The sequence below is a fragment of the Myxocyprinus asiaticus genome, chromosome 15, assembly GCF_019703515.2.
Source record: "Myxocyprinus asiaticus isolate MX2 ecotype Aquarium Trade chromosome 15, UBuf_Myxa_2, whole genome shotgun sequence".
NCBI classification, from domain to species: domain Eukaryota; kingdom Metazoa; phylum Chordata; class Actinopteri; order Cypriniformes; family Catostomidae; genus Myxocyprinus; species Myxocyprinus asiaticus.
Window position 1 is genome coordinate 31,443,573 of NC_059358.1, and position 17,347 is coordinate 31,460,919.

A 17,347-nucleotide genomic window follows, 5' to 3' on the forward strand; every position below is an offset into this window, starting at 1 on the left:
GTGGCCTGTACTCTGGAGCGGGATCGATTTGGAGGTGGAGTGTCCGTCATGGTCTGGGGCGGTGTGTCACAGCATCAAAGGACTGAGCTTGTTGTCATTGCAGGCAATCTCAACGCTGTGCGTTAGAGGGAAGACATCCTCCTCCCTCATATGGTACCCCTTCTGCAGACTCATCCTGACATGACCCTCCAGCATGACAATGCCACCAGCCATACTGCTCGTTCTGTGCGTGATTTCCTGCAAGACAGGAATGTCAGTGTTCTGCCATGGCCAGCGAAGAGCCTGGATCACAATCCCATTGAGCACGTCTGAGACCTGTTGGATTGGAGGGTGTGGGCTAGGGCCATTCCCCCTTGGTGGAAGAGTGGGGTAACATCTCACAGCAAGAAGTGGTAAATCTGGTGCAGTCAATGAGGAGATGCACTGCAGTACTTAATGCAGCTGGTGGCCACACCAGATACTGACTGTTACTTTTAATTTTGAGTCCCTCTTTGTTCAGGGACATATTATTCCATTTCTGTTAGTCACATGTCTGTGAAACTTGTTCAGTTTATGTCTTAGTTGTTGAATCTTTTGATGTTCATACAAATATTTACACATGTTAAGTTTGCTGAAAATAAAAGCAGTTGAAATTGAGAGGAGTTTATTATATAATACAACTAAAGGGCACTTTTTTTTTTTTTTTTAAGTTATTAATATCTATATTTCTGTTATAGCTAGGAACACGAGAATAAACCTAAATTTGTGCGTCTGGCATAATTTACCTCAGATAAAAATAACAACTTTTGACATGCAAAACTCAGTCATTCAAATTTGACATTTTGTGTGTTGTTTTTCAGTGACTATAAATTTAGGTTGTCATTTTACTCTACTGAAGATCTTGCTGATGAGCTATGCATTTTAGAAACTATAAAAACAGGAGTTTTTAGTAAAACACAGCCTACCACCAAATGATACAAACTGTTAAGTTTAAGTAATTTCAATAGCCACTAAAACAAGTAATGTGGATTTTTGTATTGGATTTCTGTCTTTAAAAAATAACTGTTTGCAGATTATCATCAATGCATCATTTTGAAATTATGTGGGGGCGTGTAAATGTTTTAAGGAAAAATGGTAGACAATAATGGATAGTATAATTTCTAACTTTATAACAATCGAAAGTGAACTTTAACAATTACTTGTTTTTATAAAATTATCAGATATAATAAAATATTGTTGTCAGTACTTCTGTTTTAGAGAAAAGGTGTGTGTAGAAAAAGCCTTAAAATGCCACTGGAGGCTAAAATCATGAGCGAACATATAAATGAGGTCATATAAATTAAATACTTGTGAAATGCTTAGAAAATTAATATTCACATTTCCAGGGTTAATGCCCAATGTACGTACTTGAACAATTTGTATAAAAAAGGGAAAAAATCAAGAAAGTAAAGATAAAAGTTGCAAAAAAAATGCAAAATATCAGGAAGACCTAAAAGTGTTGTAGTTGTCTTTTAGAGCAGGGACGTGTTAGAAAAAGTGTCAAGGGAGTTTTACTGTACATTATTTTTATGTAAAATAAAATATTGCTAGTTATAATATTTATAATACAAACAATAAACAATATTTGTAAATAAAAAATAGAGAAAAATAAATTTACAGATATACAATTTTATTTTCATTTTTGTAAAAGAATAGTACCTTTATGGAGCTGTAACACAAAAATGTAACTTCCAAAGTGGAGTGAGTCACCCTGCTGTTACTATCAGCTGATAACCACCAACCACACAGCACTGACTTTTGTTTTCGAGAGATTTATATACATTTAAATATAGTTGTTGTTCAAATGTGTGTATACGTTCCTATACACTATCTGTTGACATGGATAGAGAGTGTATTACAACTTGCTCATGATAAGGCAGCTAGATTTAGTCCTAAAACAAACTGAACATTTTGTGACCCAGAAAAATAGGCAGTAAAAATATTAAAAGATACTACCTGCCATTTAAAAAATATCATTCATCTCTTAGTTTAGGCCTTAATTTAAGACAAACAAAAACTAGCATAAATCAAAGGGAGTTTGTTAAAGTTAGTGAGCAGATACTTGGCCATTCACTAGTGCATTGTAGGGCCCTTGTTTGGCCATGAGATGGGCATGTGTCCTCTGCTCAATCACCCTTCTGAATGACCGTGATGATGTCAGCATTCTGAATAGTGGACAAGCGGTGGGCAATGATGATACATGTGTGGCCAAGATGAGCATCATCTAAGGACAATCTGTACCATAGGTAAGAGAGAAGTGGGAAAACATAAGTCATGCAGGTTTGTTTTTAATTCCACACTAAAATACTGTATACAATAGTTAAAAGTTATTTCTATGGTGAGTAAATAATGAATACTAAGTAGTGAATATTTACATAAGCATTTTATAATGCTTTTTAAATTGGTAAAAGCAGTTCCTAAACTTGATTCTTATTTTAACCTTCTTTTGTTTCAAGTCCTATCTAAATGTAAGTGGACAATCAAATATAGAGAGTTTATAGAGTGTAAATCCATGGAGTCTCACTTTAAAGGAATTCTTTAAAACATACAGGCTCATAAGCGCCACAATTTATACTGCTTAAAGGGCCACCTGCTGGTTCAAGGCAGAAATGCACTTTGTCATAACAGGCATCAAAAAAAATTGGACAGCGTTTTTCCATAATAGCAGCTTTGATTAAAAAAAAAGAAAAAAAAAAGAGTGCAGCAAATTTTAAGAAATCAAATGAACTTACAGTTAAAGTGAATAATTAATGAACTTATGTAGAAATATGTATGTTTAACAGTTTTAAGCAAATAATATTTTTCATCCTTGTGTTCTTCAAGTCATGTATTTTACATTTAAACTATGTGCAAAAGAACCCCTTTGCAAACCTTCTCACTCATGGTCTCGAGGGCTGATGTGGCCTCGTCCAGAAGCAGGACTTTGGGCCTCCGGACCAGCGCTCGAGCAATGGCTATCCTCTGCTTCTGTCCTCCAGACAACTGAGTGCCTTTATCTCCTACTTGAGTGTTGTATTTCTGAAGGGAATATGACAATTACATATCCATTATATAATATGTGTGTTTGTGTATATGTGTGTGTATATATATATGTACAATATAGTTTTGACCTAATATTGACCTTAAGACATGCCAGTCTATTGCATACTGTGGCAACTCAAAAATAAACACAAAGACAATGTTAAGCTTCATTTAATGAACAAAACAGCTTTCAACTGTGTTTGATATAATGGCAAATGATTTTCTAGTGCAAATGAGCAATTTAGAATGATTACTCAAGGATAAGGTGTTGGAGTGATGGCTGCTGGAAATGGGGCCTGTCTAGATTTGATCAAAATGTTCCATTACAACACATTACTACTCAATGCATAATAATAATTCAAATTAATGCATATATATATATATATGAACCATTTTGAGAAACCTTTTACTAGTCTAAAGAACCCTTTTCCACTACAAAGAACCTTTTGTGCAACGGGAAGGTTCCATGGATGTTAAAGGTTCTTCATGGAACCATGCATGCTGAGAAGGAACCTTTATTTTTAAGAGTGTAGAGTTAAACAGAAAAATATTATGTTGACACTTGTGAAATGTTAGCGATAATTTGCGTTTCCATCAGCTTTATTTTGATGCGCTCGCAAAAAAATCCTTGGATGGAAACATAGTAGTGTTGTGTCATGCAAAGACAAGTGATTACTTCAAACTACAGTCTTGCATAGTCAGACCTATATCCACACTTTGTTTTAGCCCTGTTCCAGCACTGGAGAGTCAAATATAATATACAGTCTCAAAGTTTGCAGTAAAACAATCATAACTGTGTAATTTTAATTATGCTACCTCATCTGTCAGCATGATTTCGGTGAATCACATTCAGCCTCTTTGTACGTTACGTCATTGTTTTTGTCGATGCTCACGTCCCTATGGAGTGTGTGCGCGAGCACGAGCAACAGGTAGGTGGCTGCAGTTCATTTAACGGCCACAGGTGTCATTAATAACAAGGGTTTCTGAATCTTACATACTGCACCTTTAAGTGTAAACAGAGTGCTTCAAAGTGTACATGTAAGATCATTGTGGGTGCGCAACATGTAGTTCAAGGCATCCAGCAGTTTTTCTTCTGCATCAGTTTATTAAAGCAATCCGTTGCTCCGTCAGACACCCCAACATAAAGAATCGGCAACAGACTCTAAATAATGTCCACAACACCTTACAAATAATGGGAACATTGCTTACAGCAGGCAATTTAAAGTCTAATCATGACTTAAAGTAACATTTATTGCTGAATGCGGTGAATTTGTACAGAAGCAATGCTATAAATAATGAGTACAATTTAAAATGCAAATTTTCAAAGTTTACTCGCTGATAGTAACTACACGCACATGCACCAAACGCTGTCAGCATGCTTAAACAATACAAAAAGTGGCATATTTAATTCATCACTTTAAAATCAACACAGCTAAAAATATTAAACTTAATATTATCCAGTCCCATTTGCAGAATGTGTATCTTTCTACAGTACGACTTCTGTCTGCTTGTTTTACATCCGTCATGTCAGTCAGTCATTTATATGCTCCCAAACAGCCGATTTAAGTCGCTTTTTTGATGGAATTCACGTGTTTAAGCTTCAGTTTCACGTGAATTGAACGTTCAAGTTCAATCTTTGGCACCTGGCCATAAAAGCACCACTTGGCCACAGTCCGTAACCATAGCAACAGCTCCAGTACCCACACAGGCACAAGAGTTTCCCATTTAGACTTACAAAACCTAACGAAAAAACCTTTTCTATTATATATTTATACATTTGCATATTTTTTGCCACGTGTAAATAAAGCATTTCACAGTTTTTAACCGTGGATTCTAAATTCTTACGGTTAAATTAACCGTGATATTTTTAATCGTGGTTAATAGTAAAACCGTATAATCGTGTCATCCCTAATTCAGTGCATACTCTTTGATATTTATACACTGTATCATATCAAACATTCACAAAAAGCATTAGGGTTTCAGGAAATTACAATTCTTACCTACTCATCTGAAATGCCTGTCTGCTTTCCTCACCATGAAAAACAACTGATTATTTCTATGGACGCCTTTAACATCTTCACTGACTCCACATATGGCTTGTGTTATATTTAATATTTTCTAAATTCATATGAAAGTTTTGTGTGGGTTACAGTCCTACAGACCGAAATTGCACGTTGTCCACCACTGACTGTCGTGTGAGTTTTATTCCTGCAGGGGGCGCTTGACACTTGAAAACCGAATCCTCCATGCATCCGCATTTAAATCTAAGAACGTTTTATATCCATTTGGAGACATTTTACACTGGATATTTATTTTTAATAAAAACGGATAATTGCAAGGATTCATACCTGTGAATGAAAATCCGCCTCGGCATTATCTATAAAAGCATTTTTTAAAAATCCTCATACAGTAATAATTAACGACTGTGAGTTCATGCATCCTGGCCAGCGCTGTCAAAAGTAACAGGTACCACGTGACACCACTGTCTAGTTGGGCGATTCCAAATCATTCAACGGAGGGGGGACTTTAGCAATTGCAAGGTATCTCATACAAAGTTATTTTCAGCGTTGATAAAAATATATAAACAAGGACAGATGCATGATGGGGGTGGGCAAATCACCCACTTCACAGCATTGGGGGGGACGTGTGCCCCCGTCTCCCCCAATTCTATGCCAGTGGTTTAAATACTTCATAGAGTGTAAATCTCTTCAGAATATTCCTGCACACGGAGGATAAAAAAAAAAAAAAAAAGAAAGAAAAAAAAACATGCATTTTTTTTTTCGCTTTTCATTTCTAGAACTCTATGGGGTGCCATTTTTTATTTTCCTAGTTAATGGTTGTGCCGAACACCCCCCACCCCCGCCAAAAATATATGGGCGAATTCAAATCGAAAGTGTTCGTCCCTATGCCCTACTCACTACAAAGGACAAAGCTCTTGATGTGGGCTCTCTAAAGAAAGCATGGCATTACAATTTGATTGTAGCCATCACAAACATTTTTTGTAAAAGGGCTTTTTGTGAAAAAAATAAACTTTTTTTGTTTGTAACGTCTCTTCGAGTAACGTCCCCTTCCCGAAGTGCCCCTCTAATGCGCAGAAATGCCGTTAGGAAAACTCCCCATATACAGCTCTGGAAAAAATTAAGAGACCACTCCAAATGTTCAGTTTCTCTGGATTTACTATTTATAGGTGTTTGATTAAAATGAAAATTTTTGTTCTATCTATAAACTACTGACAAATTTATCAAATTCCAAATAAATAATTTAGAGCATTTATTTGCAGAAAATGACAACTGGTCAAAAAAAAAAAAAAAAACAAATGCAGTGTTTTCATACCTTGAATGATGCAAAGAAAACAAGTTCATATTCATTTTTAAACAACACAGTACTAATGCTTTAACTTAGGAAGAGTTCAAAAATCAGTATTTGGTGGAATAACCCTGATTTTCAATCACCGCTTTCATGTGTCTTTTCATGCTTTCCACCAGTCTTTCACATTGCTGTTGGGTGACTTTATGCCACTCCTGGTACAAAGATTCAAGCAGGAATTCATCAGATACTGGAAACTGGACTTTCCTGGTTCGGTTTGGTCTGTATCAGGATCCAGACACTCATGCTCCATGTTCTGTCTGTTATTGAGTGCATTGCGCTTATGTCATCTTGGAGACATGCACTCGCATCAGTAGTTTATGTCTGTCTCTCGCGAACACGGGTGCGCCTCGTGTTGTGCTGCGTGCCCGGGTCACGAGCTGTCTTCAGGTTGTACTGAGGTTCGGTCACTTCGGTCTGAGGTGTCGGGTTTGTGTGTGGCCGAACTCTTGCACAGGTGTCCTGTTTAAGCATCATAATCATTTACCCACAAATGACATCAAAGCATAGCTATCATACATTCTACAGTTAACTGCTGAGCATGACTTTTTATCAAGGTAAACAAAATAAGACAATTGTTTAGTTGTTCAGCAGATCCTCGATAATGTTGACTGATCCATGCATTTAGTTAACGAACAAGTGTACCAGTACATTCAGTTCGTTCTTGAATGAGACGTCTCATCTTGTGCAGACTCTGAACTTCAGTGACAGGGCGTGGCTGATTGATTGATTTTATTTGACAAACAAAAAAAATGCTCTGTGCTATAGTCTCACCCATTAATTTCCTATGGTGGGTCAAATTTGACCTGGAACAGGATGAGCTTCTTTTTTTTAGACTAATCAAATCAAGTCCAGTTGTTTTCTGTGTGTTCAGATGGCAAAGGAAACCATTTTTAATTTTAAAAAGAAATGTCAAATGGGTAAAAAAAGACACAAACAGTAACCAAGTGTTAACCCTATAATGCTGTGTGTATCAAATATGATACACAATATTTGACGGCTCCCGTTTCACTCTCTGTTCAAGCTGAAGAGCCAAAAAACATATGGTATGTAAGTTTCACATGTTTATGGCACCATCTAGTGGTTATTTGTAAACAAAGAAAAGAAAAGTGGTTTCAATGTTTATATCGATCCATTTAAAATGGTGCCCGACTTGCGTGAAAATTGACTCTTGGGATAAATGGCAGCTTATATTAATAAAGTAAAAGTAACAATAATGTTTATATTGTTACTGATATTTTAAAATGAGTATTTGCTGAATACAAGCAACTTGTGCTTGGTTACAATTTTTTGTATTATTTTATTGAAAAAGCCAGTTGAAATTACATGTATCAAATATGATACAACAGGCTTTTGAGTTATATCTCTTGATCATCATTACATTACATTCATGCCCACCACAAAAAATCACAGAGCTTTGAAAATTCTGACATATATTTTTTATAAGATACATTTAAAGTGTGAACTAATATATCTGTGTATTATCATATATGCAGTCTGCTCTGTCATTTATAAAGATCTCATTATTTTACATTACAAGCTATGATAATGTCATCTTACCATACGTTCCTGAGACAGAGCGAAAAAAAGTTTAACAATTTACTTTTTTTAAATGTCAGTATAGTGTTTGGTGCATAAAATACATATGCTAAAAAATGTTTATTGAAAATATAAAAATAAATCCATATTTATAGACCAAGGAGAGGAAGTTGTCATGACCAAACTCTCAAAAATGTGCCATCTCTGAAAATCCCAGGGAGTCCTCTGATAATACCCCAAGATTTACCACTGTAGCATGTATGGGCTAAATAAAACTTAAATAACAAATGTCCTACATAAAAATGAATTGCTGGGCTTCAGGAGGATAATGACCTTTAAAGCATAATGTATCAAATATGATACATAATTATTATTATTGTTTATTTTTTTTTACGATTTCTTTTTATAATTTGTCTAGTGGTACAAAAAACAGTATTTTCTGACAATTCTTTCATATATCAGGCTTTACAGGGTTAAAGGCAAGGGTGGTCACACCAAATTTTGATTTATTTTGATGTATATTTTATGTTTACTGCACTTTGTATGATGTTAACTAGTTGATAACTAGTTATGGCATTACTTTTGAAAACATCCTCTCTATATAACATTTTTCAAAAGTGCCTAAAACACACGTTATATTATCAGCTTGACAATTTGTCTGAAAATTAGAATTTTTAAAAATAACATGAATTAAAAAATGTCTTAGTATTTGGTATGCCACCCTTTTGCTTTAATTACAGCGTGCACATGAGCTGGCATGAACTCCACAAGTTTGCATTGTTTGAAAATGTTCCGTTGATCATAAGTAAATCCTACCTCTCGTATAAGATTAACATGTTCCATGTCACAAATTAGTGTATCAAATATGATCTTTGATCTGAACTAATTCTTATTAGTTCATTTTATTTCATTTCATGTCATAACTAGTGCTGTCAGTCGATTAGAATCAGAATCAGAATGAGCTTTATTGCCAAGTATGCTTACACATACTGGTCTTGGTGACAGGAGCTTCCAGTACACAACAATACAAAACAGCAACAAGACTTTTAAAAAATAATTAAAAAATTCAATAAAATAAATATTGAAAAGAAAAAACTATATATATAATACACAATAGACTAATATATATATATATATACACACACACACACACACACACACACACATACACACACACACACACACACACACATATATATATATATATATATACACACTACCAGTCAAAAGTTTTGAAACACTTCATTCTTTATTATATATATTTTTTTTTCTTCACATTTTAGAATAATAGTAAAGTCATCAAAACTATGGAATAACATAAATGGAACTATGAGAATTATGTAGTGACTAAACAAAAACCAAAATAAATCAAAACTGTGTTATATTTTAGCATCTTCAAAGTAGTCACCCTTTGCCTAGAATTTGCAGACATGTGCTCTAGACATTTTCTCAACCAACTTCTTGAGGTATCACCCTGGGATGCTTTTTAAACAGTATTGATGGAGTTCCCGTCTATGTTAGGCACTTACTGGCTGCTTTTCTTTATTATTTGGTCCAAGTCATCAATTTCAAAAACTTTTTTTTAAATTAAATTTTAGTTTTGTAATTAAATAAATTAATATGGCGGCACAATTATATTTTTGTCTACAAAACTAATTTCAAACATTTAAGCATTCGCATTCAGATCACAATATTTTTAAAATCATGAGAAACATTTCAGTCAAGTGTTTCAAAACTTTTGACCAGTAGTGAATATATACATATACATACATAAATACATACATATATATATATATATATATATATATATATATATATATATATATATATACATACATACACACACACAGACACACACATATATACATACACACATACATAGTGCAAATCTAAATACAAATCGGTTATGTACAGTGCAAGGGAATGTAATGGCAGAAGAGGTTGGATGTGTTGGATAATATAAAAAGACTAAGCTGTGTATAGCACATTAATTATTTATATTATTTATTATTATTATTACTATTATTTATTTATATTATTTAATCACGATTAATTGCATAAAGATTTAATTGAGATTAATCACAGATTTTAAAAATGCTAAAATTTGACTATATATATATATATACATCTTTTCTTGTCAAAATGCATTTAGCTCCTTCTTAGGAAAGAAAACAATACAATATGTAACAAACAGTTTAGAAAATTTGACAAACAAAGCCCTAGAAATGCACTAAAATAGCACCAATTCAGGTAGCATTAAAAAGTTTCTGAAAGTCTAAGTGTGGTTGACTGATTGAAAGAACTAATCCCTAAAGGTTGCATATTTGTTAAAAGCCTACACATCAAATCTATTAAACACTCATCCTTTATAGTATTAATCTGCAGGCAGGCTGTGGCTATCCACTTTGCTACAGCAATGATGAAGCCAAATTCAAATGATTCGCGTCAGACCGTCAACGCTAGCGATGTGCCACGATGGTCCACTAATCGACTAGTTGTCCAACAACTGACCAGTCAATTAGTAAGTTCGACAACTAAAAGTATTATTTTTAGTGGTGGGGGTTTAATGGGAGATGCAGTTCTCAAATTAACTTAGAGACACATCTTCTTGGAGAGCAATTTTGCTAGCTTGCTGTGCTTAACAATGAATAATAGTCAGCACAAATAAACCTCAACATGATCACACAGGAGGTCGGCATGTTGTTTCCAATGGTTCCAGTACCCTAGGATCGGCCACGTTTTGCCTAGTCACTGACAAGCACCATCTCCTATCAGCCAGGTCTGCATCGGCTCCAGCATGTTTACCTTTCCCTGTGGTGTAACCGGAGGTACGTTGCGTCAGCAGCGTGGGACAACCGGGTTCGGATACCATGATGCAGATAACCAGGAAGTAATCGTGCTGGCATAATCAGTGACAAGCATGATTCAGAGGTTTAATTTTTCCCTCTTATGTTACATTTTTACTATACTTATGGTTAGGTTTAGGTTTGGGATTTGGGTTGGGGGTGAAGTTTATAAAACATGCATTCCTCTGCACAGCTAAAAACAACTCGCTTCAAAACTTCTTTTTGGTGCCCATCCATGGACATTACACCCAGAAAATGGAGTTCACACTTGCCCATATGCCCATCAACACTTATCGCTGTGGCCACTGGGGGCAGTGTTTTGCATTTCGGTGAGCACAGACCAATTTTAGCTAAAGAAAAGTTAACCTACTGTTTCGATTTCACTGTAAGATCAGTCTCAAAACCTTGTTTTGTCTCTTTAATGCTTTAAGTTTAGCCCATTTATCCACCGCTGCTGTTTCAGCCATCAAAGCGCCGCATTTACAAAACATTACAAGATGATCACTGTCGGACATCAAATCCTCTGTTCTGAGTAATGTTCCTGTATATGTGAGGTGTTTTGGAGAGATTCAAGTCTTTTACTGATTTTGTCTGACACAGTTTAAATAAATAGGTGCAGTAAAAAAAGGTTTAAACTGCTTGATGTCGTGAACTAGATGTGTATACATTATTTTCTTAACGCTGATTAGTCGACTAGTCGTTCAAACAACCGAACGACAAGTCAATTATGAAAATGGGTAGTTTTGCACATCCATAGTCAATGCACAGCTCAACATTCAACAGTCAAGCGCCGCTTTGAACTCCACATAAAAAAAGCTACAGACAACAGTCAGCCATGTTCAAAATGGAATACAACCCATACCACTCTTACTGCTTCTGCCATATCTACAGTATGTATTTATCTTCTGCCATATCTTCGAAAGGACAGCGGCAACAGGTTCAAAGTTGAAATTATTTAACCTTTGAGTGACGCATTGTCAGACATTTAACGAAAGAACTCAAACTAGCTAACCAGACGCAGTGGTCCCTCATCAGTGTCATGTATCGTGTGGTTGACTTTTAGGTGATGGTTCAGACATGCTTCTGTGGTAATTAAATTCCACATTACAAAGATAACAAAATCCTTGACTTTTGTCACAAGTCCCATCTGGGTTTGTTTTGTAAGAGGACCTTTCTCCATCACTTAATCACTGACACAGAATTGCTGTCGTGTGTGTGTGTTTGTGGTGTTTCCATCAGTGTAGTTGACTCTGGACAAATCGCCAAATTTACGCCCTATTCCAACCAGTGTTTAGAACTCACACAGAGCTGAATAAAATGTCAGAATCTAATATAAAAATTGTTGAACGTGTTAATCGCATTAAAGGAACATTAACGCCTTAAACATTTTAAATTAATTGTATGCATTAACTCTTAAACTTGATTTTGACAGCTCTAGTAATGACATTTCTTTGTTTTTAATTTTTCCAAATGACAAAACTTTATATATTTCCAGGTGTGGAGATTGTGGCATAGTTGAGCGACATTCTGTGGAGAGCGAGGCCGGGAGAGGAAAGCGGTAAGGATTGACACCTGGAGAAATTCTTTCTAAACAGCTGTTTTGTGTTGCAGTGAGAACTGGAGAGAGATTAAAAGCAGCCAGAGCTGCAGATGAAGGGAGGAGTGATACACGCTTGCTGTGTGTGCACTGTGTGTGTGTTTAGGAAAATTATTAGTGAAACTGAAAAGTGATTTATTAAGATAAGAGAAAGGTGAAAATTCGTCTGGCTCCCACTTCCTCATTTTCACAAGAGAATTAAAGAACCTGTTACACCAGGTTTAAATAAGACTTTAAATCTCTGATTTACTATGTGGACTCCCACTTTTGTGTATATGTATTATCTATGATACCTATACACACACACGTTCATGCAAATATCATGTGAACCTCTGGAAGGCTAAGGATGAAGTTATGGCCTTCTTTGCAGAAGAAGCTACCTCAGTCTCCTCCTGGGTGATGGCACGACTGTTGTCCCCATACTGAATGTTCTCTGCAATGGTGCAATCAAAAAGGATGGGCTCCTGAGACACTAGCCCAAGCTGGGTGCGTAGCCACGCCAGGTTCAGTGTCCTCATGTCAGCCCCATCTACAAACTGTGCAACAGAAAGAAGCAAACATCAGACAGAATGTGAGGCATAAATGGATTCCTTAGCCTAAATATTGGTTCACACCTTTAGGTACACAAAACCACCAAATGAACTTGCCACATTGCCTGCAGCAGGATCATAAAAATGCTCTAGAAGCTGAATGGTTGTGCTTTTCCTACAACCACTGCTGCTCATCAGAGCCAGCATCTGTCCCTGCATTACTGATGCATTCAGACCCTGCAGGACCTTCACGTTTTGACGGGTTGGGTACGAGAACTGCACCTCATGGAATTTTATATTGCCTGTAAAGTGTGACTGAAATTTGTTTTGTTTTTTTAAATAAATAATAACTATACTGAATCACGAGTAAGTGCTTTTTTGTGACTACTTTTGACAGAGGTATTGACCAGGTAGGGAATCGCAAAGGTGATTCCGTAGATGGGTGCTTTACACAAACTAGATCAGAAATATCACAGTATTGTTCATGAGATAGAGACTTTACTGACTCAGATTTGAATTTATTTAGGCACATGTGTGAAGGGGTTTTTACCGATATGGCTTACTGTGGCTGTCAATAAACTTGTGGAAGACATCTTCACGAGTTAATGAAACAACCGTCTTGAAGTTCTTGACAGTTTCTTTGGATATCTGATGTGGAGAGTTGTAAATGCTTCTGTAAACTACCAATCAACTGTGCATAACATACGTTTTTTTATGCCAAGGACCCCAAAATATGATGATCCCCTTTGTTAGGGGCTCCCTTCCTAAACTATAAAGATAGCCATATATTTTCATGTATAAACACCCATTTACACTGTTTGAGAAGAACTATAAATGTGATAAAATAAATGCAACAAATTATTTTTAAAAATTCTTATTAAATTAAATAAGAGTCTTGGACACTTAAGATGAACACTTAGAAATATATTAATACACACATCAACCCTAAAAATACATTTCCTAAGAAATAATAATATATTTGTCTTCCTCCAAACCCCATAGTCCCCTTGAGGCCCCTTGAGATTAAAATTGAAAACCCCTGATTTACAGGATAAATTGCATTTCAATGCATTCAAAAATGGTTCTGTGGGGCCTGGGTAGCTCAGGGAGTATTCACGCAGACTACCACCCATGGAGTTACAAGATGAATCCAGGGTGCGCTGAGTGACTCCAGCCAGGTCTCCTTAGCAACCAAATTGGCCCAGTTGCTAGGGAGGGTAGAGTCACATGGGGTAACCTCCTCGTGGTCGCAATTAGGGGTTCCCGCTCTCAATGGGGCACGTGGTAAGTTGTGCGTGGATCGCGGAGAGTAGCATGAGCCTCCATGTGCGAAGTCTCCGCGGTGTCATGCACAACGAGCCACGTGATAAGATGCGTGGATTGACAGTCTCAGAAGCGGAGGCAGCTGAGACTTGTCCTCTGCCACCCGGATTGAGGTGAGTAACCGTGCCACCACAAGGGCCTACTAAGTAGTGGGAATTGGGCATTCCAATTCTAATTTTAATTAAATTAAAGGACCAGTGCACTCTGATCTTTGGAGGCATGTCCTGCCATGGCTCTCATTTGTATGAAGTTTGCCCCCATGAGAAAGAGCACATAGGCAAGGATAAGCAAGGTGAGCTGCCAGCTATGGATAAAGGCTACAATGACGGCAATCCCAAGAGAACAGATAGTGTTTGTGGCCAGTCCTTATCTGGATCCTGCTGCCTAGAGACGGGGAAGAGCGAGAAGAAACTAAATTGTTTCAACACGAAAGTTCTAAACAGGTTATTGGGATACCACCATTGTATGGCATAGGAGTAAACAAGGCAAATAATACAGTGTCTGTTCTACTGTTGAAATGTAGGAAAAGGGATAGTTCCCTAAAATATAAAAATTCTGTTATCAATCACTCACCCTTATTCTGTTTCGAAACTGTATGACTTACTTTCTATTGAGGAACACAAAAGGAGATATTATGAAGAATTTTAGCCTTAGTCACCATTCAATTTAAATAGAAAAAAAGATGCAATTATGTCATTCTGCCAAACATCTTGTGTTCCACAGAGGAAAGAGAGTCATATAGAACTGGAACAATATGAGGGTGAATAAATAATAGAATTTACTCAGAATTTTCATTTTGGGGTAAATATCCTTTTAAGGGTGGTGTTTTCATCCAAATTCCTAAAAATAACTATTGTGTTTAAAATGTCTTGATAAATATTTACAGAATAAGAAAATATAAATGTACAGCATCTGGCAAAATATAATTGCAAATTCAAAGAAATTTGCAGTATTAACACTAGAAGTTGTGGTTGTATGCATTAGCTCTCTTATAAATACAACAAAGAAATAGATTCAGTCGGGCCTATAACAGTTTCGAAAGATGGATGTGATGAACTGGTGGCTGTATCCACAGAGATGCATCTGTGGCTAATTTAGTGGTCAGGACTCCCACTGCATTGTTGTTGAAATCAAACCAGGCAATCTCCTGTAAGAGAAACAGGCTTGAGGATGACGCACACATTTCAATAGCATTTTGTTTGTGCCAGATTAGCTCACTACTGCATTAGTTTTATACAGTAATGAAGTGAGAGATGCAGGATTTGTGCCATACCTGTCTTATCATGGCACTGAAAGCCTGACTTCTCAAACTCATGTTAGAAGCTCCCCAGATTTACCAAACATGAAGCCCTGGAGGACAGGGCAACAGATATGAACTTAGCAGTTAATAAATTCATAAAACTTTGATTTGGATTACAACAGAAACTAGATTTTTACATTTTATATAGAAAATTTGTAGTGCTTGCCCATGCAAATGTCGCTTGCATGCTTGGGTGTTTTAGGTGGTTGCCAGGGCTTTGCTTTGCATTTGATAAGACAAAAATATGTAAGACAAGTTTTTTTTATTGCAATAAAAGTCATAATTGTAATTTATTGTAATGAAAGATAATAATCAGCAACAGTATTTCAACTGAAATTGATATACTGCTTGTATGAAAATCCTTTAGGTCACAGGGTGAGTTGTTTTTTATTACCTTGTCTAAATCTTTTTAAAGAATATTTCCCCCAAAAATTTAAATGTATAATTTTGTAATATAATATTTACCCTGAGCCTAAAGTTGTTCCAAACCTATAAGCTGTTATTTTTTCTGTGGAACACAAAAGGAGTAATTGCACACTCTTCTTTTCCATACAACAAACGTTCATAGTGACCACATCTGTCACTCTTCAAAAACAATAATAATAAAAAAAAGTAGAGGAAAAGCACGATAAGAGTATTCCATGCAGCTTGTGCGCTATATTCAAGTCATATGATAGTTTTGTGTGGCCAACAAACCGAAGTTTTTGTCATTATTCACTGATAATCTTGCCCTCCAGTGAATTGTTAACTTGAGACAGATCATTGATTCAGTGAGTTGAACTTGAGAAGCAGATCCAGTTCATCACACTAACTATGTTTCCAGCAACGTTTTTATGTGCATTTTGAGATATCGCATAAAAACTGCTGGCTGGAAACATCAAGATGTGAATAGATCTCAAAATGCGCATAAAAAACAACAACTATACGCTCACTTGAGGTGGATACATATTTATTCAATAAAAAGAAATGCGCATAAACTATGATGGAAAAACATTTACTGAATAAACTCCTATTGAATTTGTTAGGAATAAAAGATGCGCATCAAAAAGGTCATGTGACTGAATAACTTGCTCATTAATGGACTAACCAGCAGGCCAATCATCGCATCTGAAATGTTGCTCCGGTCATCCTGAATTAACGGTGTCTAGAAAATCCAAAGCCTACAAAGAGTTTGCAGAGCAAATAAACGAAAACAAAATGTAACTGTACAGAAAGTTTATTGACACTTTTTAAAAATATCATATAGATCCGCACGGTATAGTCATAAGGATGGATGAACACACATATATAGTGCTCAGAAGTGTATGACACGCTGTCACTCCCAAAAATGAGACAAAGTTCTTTACAGTGTTTTGTCTGCATGCTCTAAACCACCAGTATTTTATTAATAAAACACTCACAGTGGCTACAGTTTCTCCGGAAAAGACAATTTCATCCTTTTGAACAGACTTGGACAGAAACGCAACTTTACTCGCACATTATTTTTGCAATAATAAAAAAAAATTTTTGCAAAAAATTCGCAACTCTGATGGAAACATAGCTACTGAATCAATGATCCAGTCTCAAAGTTTCTGGAGTTAACGGCTCAAAGTGAATAATGACTTAAATTTCAGTCTGCTCATCTCACCAAAGCTATTGTATGACTTTAGGAGACTTGTAACATACTGTAGCACACAAGTTATATTGACTACTTTAATAGTATTTTTAATCATCATTTTACCGACACTGTCAATGAACTGTCTCTATATGGAAAAGAGCTGCATGAAGATTCTTCAGGAATTCCCCTTTTGTCTTCCACAGAAAAAAA

The 17,347-nt window shown here is 36.0% G+C and overlaps 1 pseudogene; it reads right to left on the reverse strand.

The window, feature by feature from the left end:
* Positions 1–17,347, reverse strand: part of LOC127452676 (ATP-dependent translocase ABCB1-like) — a 48,685-nt pseudogene that overhangs the window by 27,215 nt on the left and 4,123 nt on the right.